The following is a 10531-nucleotide window of genomic DNA, read 5'->3' as shown; positions in this document are numbered from 1 at the left end:
GTGTTTTTGGGCATGCATTTGCTCCAATGATGATTCCAGGCCCCTGCCCTTTTCATTGGCAATAAGTATATTCATGATATTGGAAATTGCTTTTCTGTATATCTCTCCTGCCAGTAATAGTAATTCCAGGTGTAGATTAATATCCCACTCACATATGCTTCAATCTTCTCTTCCTTTCTCTCTTCCAGAAACTTCAATACATAAAAGGAACCTGATTCTTGCACTCATTTTGCCCCTAACATGGATATAGAAATGATATAATGTCAATTGGCTTTTTTACTGGTGAGGAATGGCTTTATCTTTTTGGGCATTGGATTACATCTTTCTTTCTTTCTTTCTTTCTTTCTTTCTTTTTTTCCTTAAAATCCGCAACTCAAGCAAGAAATTTTTCCTGTTTATTTAGTGAGATTCTGCATTTTTGTACAGAAAAAGGTCCACCTTGTTTGACTAATGACTCTCACCAGCTTCCTCAGTAACCCATTATAAATATTGAACCTGTTGAACCCACATGTTTGTCAGTGTAGCTTATCTACAGCAAGAACAAATAATCAACTTGTCAAGAAGGGTGAATTAAAACTAATTAACCTATCGTCAGGCACCTGGTATCAACAGTTAAATTCTTTAATTTTCTTATGAAGAGTAAAGAAGTAGCAGCAATTGTTTATTGGTACTTCTTTAATTTGCATACAACTTAATTATTGGATTTCAACAAGTAGGTGAATTAATGGTGATTTACAAGTAATCACTCACTTCCTAGAAGTAAATAAAGCTCCAGTTGCCTGGCAGCAGAGAGTTCTTGATATGGATCTAAAAATTTCAATTAGCTTCTTAAACTCGTGCTCTCACATGTACTCTCATTTGCTGCAAGAAAAGACAACTCATTCTAAAATATTCAAGTAACATCTATGGTCGAGCTAAGAATGATTCTAACAATCACAAGAGCCGTGTCCGTATTACCATATATTTTCTATTTTTCTTACAGTTTCTTCTGCTATAGAATTGCAGAGTATCTCAATTTGCGTTTGTCGTTAGTTAAACAGAAGGCATTAGCACACAGAAAGACAAAAGAGTACCCTTGATCTTGGTTGATAATTTCTACGCTATATTCTTTAAACAACATTATCCCTAACTATAATACCATAAATTTCCACTTAACTGCATAAAAAGAGTTTTACAGATATAATGGCTACTGCCCCCAGACCCAGAATCTGCAACTAAATAATTTTATTACCCATGATTTAACCCACTAAGCCATAGTGAGTCTTAATGTGTAGTCAATTTGCCCACCACTGACAAAGGAAGACAATATTTAGACTTAAAGAGAAAGAAAAATGAAACTGAGGTTAGATGCATTACCACTAAGCAACCATGTTGGGTGGTTAACTTTCTACTTACCTATTTGGTGTATGAGTAGGAGGGAACTCTATATCTAACAATCTAGAAACTCTCAGTGTAGGAACGAATGTGAATATGAGAGTACATGTAACATTCTTGGCCCATTAAATAAAATGAATAGGGCTCATAAAATAAATTACTAAAAGCCCATAAAGCAAATTGAAAAGGGTCCCTAGGAAGAATTCTCTAGAATAAGTTTAAAATAATAATAATAACAATAAGAGAATGAGCTTAAAGTGGGCGAGAAGCCATTGTTACCATTCTTCTTTGTACAGTAGCAGGGGAACTAAAAAAAAATTGTTCTTCCTCCCTCCATCTACATTTGTATTTCTTAATTAACCCATAAACATACAAATCTTTAGTTAAATCTCCATTTCAACAAATACCCCAATCCAAAACCCATTTCCCACTCTCAAAAGCACTAAATACAAATTTTTTTTACATGGGTTTTCTTCCTTTTTTCTTGTTTTAATTATTGTAGTTTATTTATTTATTTATTGTTTTATGGTGATTTCTATGACAAGAGAACTCGAGGGAGATATATTTTGATTTAGATCAGAAGGTAAAGTTTTATTTTGAAATAATAGGTTTCTATGGACTAATACAAATGTGATTCTTAACTATGTGTGCTCTTTAAGAGGTGAATATTAAAAGTTGATGTTTCCCTATTATGAAAATTGAATTAAGTTTTTAAAGTCTTAAGATTTTTGAGTAAGAATGAAGAATTAAGGTGTGATTTGGTTGATTTTGGAGCTAGTAATGGATATTAATTATATTTATGTTAACAATAATTCTAAAATTTAATTTTGGAAGAAATATTAATATGAACTTTATTAATATTATAAGTAAATTATTAAATAATAATAAAAATTTTAAATAAAATATATTTATTTTCATAAATTATTTAAACATTTAAAATTTCTAATTTGATAAAATATAAAATATAATTATCAAATTTTTATTATCATAAAAATAAAAATTAATATATTCTACATATCATAATTAGTAAGAAAATTATACAAAAGTGAATGACATAAAATGTGGGTAGCTCAATTGCTTATTGTGTTGTGGCTGTATCCATGAAGTCAAGGATTGAATTTCCCATAACAACAACCTTTAAATGTTTTGCATGAAGATTATGCTAGATCATATCAGATTGGTTTTCTTCTAAATCGGGCTGGATTGCCAGTTATTCGGCCAGTTTGATCGGTTTAATTTCGATTCTTTGATTTTAAGGATTTTAGCATAAATCGAATGGTCCAACCGATTAAAACGATTCAGTTTTGACAACCATGGGTTCAACCACTTGTAAATTTTGTCCCACCACTTGCATGGCTCGCTTTCTTCTCACTTAATACTTTTCACCACTGTGGCTTCTCTTTGCAATATGGTCCCATGATATAAATGAGAAGGCTTGATCAAGATTTGCAAAGATTTATTTAAGATTCCATATTTTAATTACAATGTGAGATCTTCGCCATAAATACATGGTGATTTTCAAAAATTGTAGAAGATTCAATCTTCAAGCAATAAATGAGGAGTTTTTTCTCATTCTTGACGTGATGAAAGTAGCTAATTTTGGGCCATTTATTAAATTTAAGTGATATTGCAATATTTAATTAATTAATATTTTAATAAAAAAAATTAAAAAAAATGAACATTTATAAAACAATATAATTTTAACTTGTTATATAAATTCATAAATTAAATAAATTATAATTAAGAAAAAAAAATCAACTATAATAAGGATCTAATATAATAAATTATAGGAGGTTTGAGCACAAGTAAATTTCTCTCTTTTTTTCATTTTTCCTTTTTAATTAATCCGGGTAGTATCAATTGCATGCCTTGAATCTGAGTAACAAGCCTTCAGCCGAGCAATTCATTTCACCTTCTAGCTTGACATGTTTGTGACTCAAAATGACCCAAGTAAAGTGTTTGTTCTTCTCAAATAAAGTTGTGTGCAGTTAATCTTTTGCAACTGTTAATGATTTTTTTTTTTTTGCCGATAGATAGATAAACACACATTCATGATTGAAACTTTAGTTTTATCATCAAAAGAAATACTTTTTTCAGTACAAGTTAATAGTAATGTCGACGTTTTTTTAACAGGAAGATTGAGAGAGTGAGAACTCAAACTTAAATCTATCAAATGAATGATATACCTTCAACAATCTCGCTAAGGCAAGTTAAGCAATGAAATGTAGAAATAATCTTCAATGCAAGTTAATAGCAACGTCAACTCTTCATCTTCTCCAACTTCAGCACAATTAACTTTTCCTTGTTTGTTATGAATTACTTCTACATTTTGTTGCATAATGACCAGGTTTTTGACAATTGAAGCAACAAACTCCAGACTTTTGCCACCACCTCTTCTAGACCAATTGCCTCTTCCACGTCCTTTAGAATTTTGGAGCCAAAATTTTGATTCCTTACTGCTACTTTATTAGAAGCATACCACTAAATTGGAGAGGAGGGGGGATAACATATAAGATAAGAATCACTTCATTCTACATAAAATAATATTTTATATAGGTACATATATATAACACTTATGATACGGTTAATTATTGAATACATCAAGAGCACTAAAAAATAGTGCTCATTTAGATACGATAAAACAGTTTCCCTTACTTATAGAAAAGTGAGACCCATGTTCATAGAGAGAGAATGCATATATATCGGGTGCACCTAATAATCTCTCTTTACGATACACGTATCAACACTCTGAATTCAAATATTCACACATATTCTTAATATTACATATTTATCTATATACACTCATTTATTTCATGCTTGACTCTTCATATGAATCTTTATTTTCCTCGCTTCTGAATATCTAATTAATTCATTGAGCTGCCATCTCTGTGGGGATGCTATGTAGCACGACGGTCTCTATTGTTAGACCAGGCCCAAACCCGAACAAAACACCCCACTCCAACCCTTCTCCGGTGGTGAACTTCCCTTCCTCCAGAGACTTTTTTCTCATCTCGTCCAGGATAAATAACACACAAGCACTTGTCATGTTTCCATACTCGCTGAGAACATGCCTGCTTGCTCTCATTTTTTCAGGTTTTAGACTCAATTTCGCTTCAACCTGGTTAAGAATAGCTGGACCACCTGGGTGAGCTATCCAGAATATGGAGTTCCAATCGCTGATACCAATAGGACTGAATGCTTCCGCTAGGCTTTTCTCTATGTTCTTTGAAATCAACTCTGGAACTTCTCTTAGCAAGTGGAAGGTGAGACCCACTTCACGTAAATGTAAATCAAGGGCGCCATCAGAGTCCGGAATGATTGTTTGTGATGCAGAGACAAGCTGAAACAATGGATGCTCAATGGAAGTATCAGGATCAGACCCAACAATTAAAGCTCCAGCTCCATCACCAAAAAGAGCTTGACCCACTAAAGAATCAAAGTGGTTATCAGAAGGACCACGGAAAAAGAAAGCAGTGATCTCAGAGCACACAACAAGAACCCGAGCACCCTTATTGTTCTCAGCCAAGTCCTTGGCCAAACGAAGGACCGTCCCGCCAGCAAAGCAACCCTGCTGATACATCATGAATCGCTTGACTGAGGGACGGAGGTCAAGCAGCTTAGTGAGCTGGTAGTCACAACCAGGCATGTCGACACCAGAAGTTGTGCAGAAAATGAGGTGGGTGATCTTGGACTTGGGTTGGCCCCATTCTTTGATGGCCTTAGTTGCTGCTTCTTCCCCTAGCTTTGGAACCTCCACGACTACAATGTCTTAGCGGGCATCAAGAGATGGTTCCCAGTAAGCGCACATGTTGGGATTCTCTTTCAAGATTTCTTCGTCTAAATGCATGTAGCGTTTCTTGATCATAGATTTGTCACCTGTTACCACGAATGAGACCCATAATGAGGAATAGATCACACGTGATTTTTCAATTATGGCTAGATAACGAACTATAGTTATAACGTTTGCAACATAATAATATACCATAACGAGATTGCCAAGTCTGTATATCTATAATAATAGCCGTGAATCCGTGAAAATGAGGAGGTTGATTTTGTTATTATGTTCATATCGGAGGGCTTTTTAGTAATGGACCATTTATAAATTCACCCTTTGTTCCATGTTTTTTTGGCCTTTTCAATGTCTCGATTTATTGTCTTTTCCTTCAAAGATATCCTTTGTCTCATGTACGGAGAAATTGTATCATATTTATATAGCATATGACATAAAATGAAAATAAATAATATTTAAATAAATATACAAATATAATTTTTTTTTAAATTAAAAGATGGTTATAAAATATGGAATTCACCTATACATATATATTTATTTGTTAGACTCACACATGCTTTCATATTCACCCATTATTAAAATTATGTAAGATATCCTACATAAAACTGTTTTACTATATAATTTTTGGTCATATATGTGGGTGTTTGACAATATTACCCATGCCTTCTTGACCCTCTTGCCCATATCCAAAGGGAAGTCATTCGATAGCTTTTTTTCTCTGAAGCTTTGCTTCTGCTCCAAACCTGTTTTGGTGCATTTCTTCATAATTATAGTGTTACTCCTTTTATATCCTTATTTTTGTGTTATCTGTGGGAGATATAAATAGATAGGGTGAGATTTGGATCTGCTGCTGGATCCACAAGATCTCCATTTCGTTATCATGAGAGACAGAGAACGAGACATATATGAGAGGGTGAAAAAGAGAGAAACAGATTCTATCAAACCATCCTTAGAGCATCAAATCACCATTCCACCACCATCGCTCCCTTCATCAACATCCAGAGAACCCAGTAGTACCAATCCGGCCACCAAGGGTGGTCCACAGCCGAAGATACTTTTGGGTCGGGCAGGTCGCCAACTATAACATTTGATCATAAAAAGCAACAAAAGCAGGAATGTGAAGAAAGTAAAAGGGAAATTGAAGTCCTTGAGGTTGGGACAAAAGTGCATTTGGGTAGAAGAAGTTGGGCCTAAAATGCCATATTAGCTAAGGAGATAAAAACTCCACACCAGGTGCATCAAGGGCATCACTCCTTTTAAATGTGACTTAAATTAATTAACCTCAAAATTAAATAAATAAATACTAATTAATAAAATCAAACTAGCAATAAAGGTAGTGATGGTATATATATATATATATAAAGAAAATATTGCAATAAAATATTTAAGAAGAAAAATGAACGTACATATGCGCTTGAACTTTTCTTTCAACTCAGTCATGTGCTCACTCTTGGTGATCCTGAAGTAAAAATCAGGATAATCAGCTTGGTTGACACAGTTAGAGGGAGTGGCAGTGCCAATGGCGAGGATGGTGGCCGTACCCTGGGCTCTCTGGGCTTTTCTTATCTCCTCCACTGATGCAGCCATCGATTATTATTTTCAATTACTTGACAAGAAAACAACCAGAGAAGAACTAAGAATTAAAGAGGTAAGGAATTTGATCGCGTTGTAGGTGCTAGTTTAACGAGAGCCACAGGTCTGGTGGAAGAATGGGAAGCTCAAGGGGGTGGTTATATAGCGAGAGTCAGAATTTTAGTTTGTAGTCTCAATTAAAATATATGATTTATTAATAAATTATTTATTTAAGTATTAATTGAAAGGATTGAACAAATAATGATAATAACTATTTAATAATTATAAAATAAAATTTATATAAAATTATTATTAAACTCACTTAAAACTTTTAAAATTTTTAAAATCCCATACTCATCAAAATTTAATATAATAATAAAAAAAATTAAAAATTACAATTAAATTTTTGAAAATTTTCAAAATTTCAAGGGTCAATGCCCTTCTTATCTCACCCCTTACTCCGTCCCTTATAATATATTAGATGGAAGAATATATATATATATTAGTAAATATATTTATTTATCAAAAATTCAAATTTATGTTTATGTGTTTAAAATATATATTATGTGTCATTATAAAAAATACATTTTTAAAAATATGTTAGTAAGAGGTTATTGTGAAAAAAAAAAACGTTTTTAAATAGGTTAGTTAAAGATTATTAAAAAATTAATTTATAATTAAATTTAATATATTTTAATTATAATAATTATAAAATATTTAAATATTTTTTCTAATAATATTTAAAATATACTTTTGAATATGTGATTTTTTTACGTCTTATTCCCATTACAAAAGAGATTTAAATATATATAAAAATTATAAATTTTGCTTATTCTTTTTTAAATATTTTTTTATTATTACTTTGTTTTTAATTTACTGCTAAAGTAAATTTATTTTATAAAAAATAAAGTTATAATAAAAGATCTTACATTTCAATAATATTAAATAATTTATATTAATTATTCTAATTATAATTAATTAATAATATATTTATTAATAAAAATATATATTAAATATAGACATACTAAAAAATTAATAAATTCAACTAATTTTGAAAAAAAAAAGTGAATTATAATTTAATATGAATTAAAAAAATATTTATAAAATGATAAAAATAAATAAATACACCGTTTTAATAGTTCCATCAAATTATCTATGAAACGAAAGTTCTGTGGTTTATACAATATGAGAATTATTGTGAAGTTTCTCATAGTTAGTTGGCCATTTCGTGGGGATCAGTTTTACTAACTCATCTCTAGATAACTATTGCGATATTTGAACAATTGTAGGAGTTGACTCTGTATCTGAAAAGATGTATAGAGCATCTGAAGAGACTCTTGGTTGGGACAAATCAACAGCATGATCTTGGAGGTGATAAATAATTTGGTGGTGAAGAGTTGCTGTAATAGAGAATACCGTTTGTTCAACTCCAACTAGCTAAACTTGAACTTTAAGGGTCGTAGAAATATTTGGATCTTGCAGAGACATGTTGTAATTGGAGAAAAAGGTAAATATCACACCCCTAGCATGGAGAGTGAATATGCAAATACTAATCACAGCGTGTTCATATTTGAGAAATTTGATAGTCAGTAAAGAAAGTTTAGCAGTAACTAACAATCATCTTCGTCCATGTAGAGTGAGAGCTATTCTGACAATTCCAAAGTGCAAATGAGTGCACCATTGTCTTTTTCATTGAGGGATAAAAGGAGAAGGAATCTCCAGAGTGACATACTGTTCTACGATAATAGATCTGAGGGCACAATGGTTAAGATGAGAAGTTCATACATATTATTTGGTAACAAATCTTCTTAGAGAGATTAGAGGCTAAATATTTATGGTAAAAAAACTAAATCTTCTGTATATATTATAAATACGTAAAAGGGAAAGGAAAGATTATTTTACCTGAACAACTTTAGAGATATAAGAAATCTCAATAAAATTATCTATTTCAGAGGACAAAATTCTTCTACTAGAATGGAATAAAAATAGAGAGAATGTTAGATTAACTAAATTAGCAGAAGAATAAAGCTCAGATATTAAAGTTGAAGCTGTTTGAGGTATCACACAAAACATGGCTAAAAGATTCTCCGTACTTATCTCAAATTAAATTTTATTCATATTTTTTTTATTTTATTATTATTAATTGAATTTTATATTATTATTTAATTAATTGAATTTTATAAAATACTTGCCGACAGTGATATCCTGTGGGAGGGTGGTTGATTTAGATGGAGCGATGGTCGATGGCTACGTGGGCCACGCCACGCCACTATGAAAAGTACCATGTCACACTACGAGCAACAAAAGCCAGACCTGCTCAGCTATGTACACTGGCAAATTTAGATTTTTTTTTTATAAATTAAATATATGTAAGACTCACATAATTTGATTTTAAAGTTTATATTAATTATTTTAATTTTATAAAATATTTATTTAAAAAAAAATTTAAGTATGATCGTAAATTTACTCAAAATTTTTTAATATATTAAAATAGGTGAAATTTACAATATTTATTTTTTTTAAATTTAATATATAAAAAATAATAAAATATTATTAAAAAATTAAAAATATAATATTAATATCTTCTAATTACACTCAATTAAATTTAATACTTTAAAAATAATTAAAAACTATATTAAGGAGAAATTATTAAAAAAAAAATCCTGCGATTTAATGCTTTTTCAACTAGTGTTCTGTACCCTGTGTCATGACCGTTAGCAAGCGCAGACTTTTACAGACTTAGAGTAAAAAAATAATTAATTAATATTATTTATTATGAAATAGGGACCCTTGTCATTAAATCTGAACTTGTCAATGAATTTTTTTTTTTAAAAAGAAAAACTTGTCAATAAAATAGTTTAACTAATAATTAACTATTTTAGAAGACCAACTCAAGAGGCAACAAGTGGTGGAATCCATTGTTTGTTTTTCTCGTTATAAACAACTTATATATTAGATAATAAGGAATTTTTACATTATTAAAATAAAAAAAATAAAATATATAAAATTTTATATATTTAAATAAATAAATATATATATATATTATTTTATATTATCATTTGACAGTTATGTGTATAAAATAAATAATTATTTTATTTTTTAATTAAATTACTAAAACATATATTTATTAAAAAGTAAATATATTTATTAATAAACAAATATATCTATTACACACAAACAATTATAACTGTTAAGAGATATTTCATAATAAATGTGTTTGCTATAAATAAATATGTCTATTATAGTAAATACATATATTATACATAAACAGTCACGTCTGTTAGAAGAGTTATTAAATTAAAGTAAATAGTCGTATCTATTAGAAATAGACAGATGTATCTGTCTATAAAGGTGTCATAACTTTTTATTTTCTATAAATATAGATAAGTTGTTCTAATCATATACACTTCTTTCATCTCTTCTTCTCTTTTTGTCTCTCTAAATCTAATTCATAAAAAGTACTTAAAGAAAATCTTTAAAAGTTATTATCTGGAGATTTCTAACTTTCTTGTATATTGTCATAATTTTACAGCAGTTTAATAGAAACAATTAATGCATATAGATAGTAATTTATTACACCTTAAAACTTATTCTATACCCACTATCTCATCAATTTTAAGATATTAATAGCAATGGAGTCTATGATGAATCAAGATTCTGAATAAATGAAAGCATATAAAAAAAATTATGAATTGTTATATAAAGATCATACTCTCAATAATTTATCAAATAAGTTATATTTGGATTGGAGGAAAATAAAGAAAGAAGGAAAATTATGAAGGAAAACAAAAATAT

General features: G+C 29.9%; 1 pseudogene; it reads right to left on the bottom strand.

The window, feature by feature from the left end:
* Positions 1 to 3906: 3906 nt before the first annotated feature.
* On the bottom strand, positions 3907 to 6863 carry LOC110638830 (chalcone synthase 2-like; annotated as a pseudogene).
* Between the last annotated feature and the right edge of the window lie 3668 nt (positions 6864 to 10531).

This window comes from Hevea brasiliensis, chromosome 10 (genome assembly GCF_030052815.1).
Source record: "Hevea brasiliensis isolate MT/VB/25A 57/8 chromosome 10, ASM3005281v1, whole genome shotgun sequence".
In the NCBI taxonomy this organism is placed as follows: Eukaryota; Viridiplantae; Streptophyta; class Magnoliopsida; order Malpighiales; family Euphorbiaceae; genus Hevea; species Hevea brasiliensis.
The sequence above is the reverse complement of the archived record's forward strand: the minus strand, read 5'-3'. Positions and strand labels throughout refer to the sequence as shown.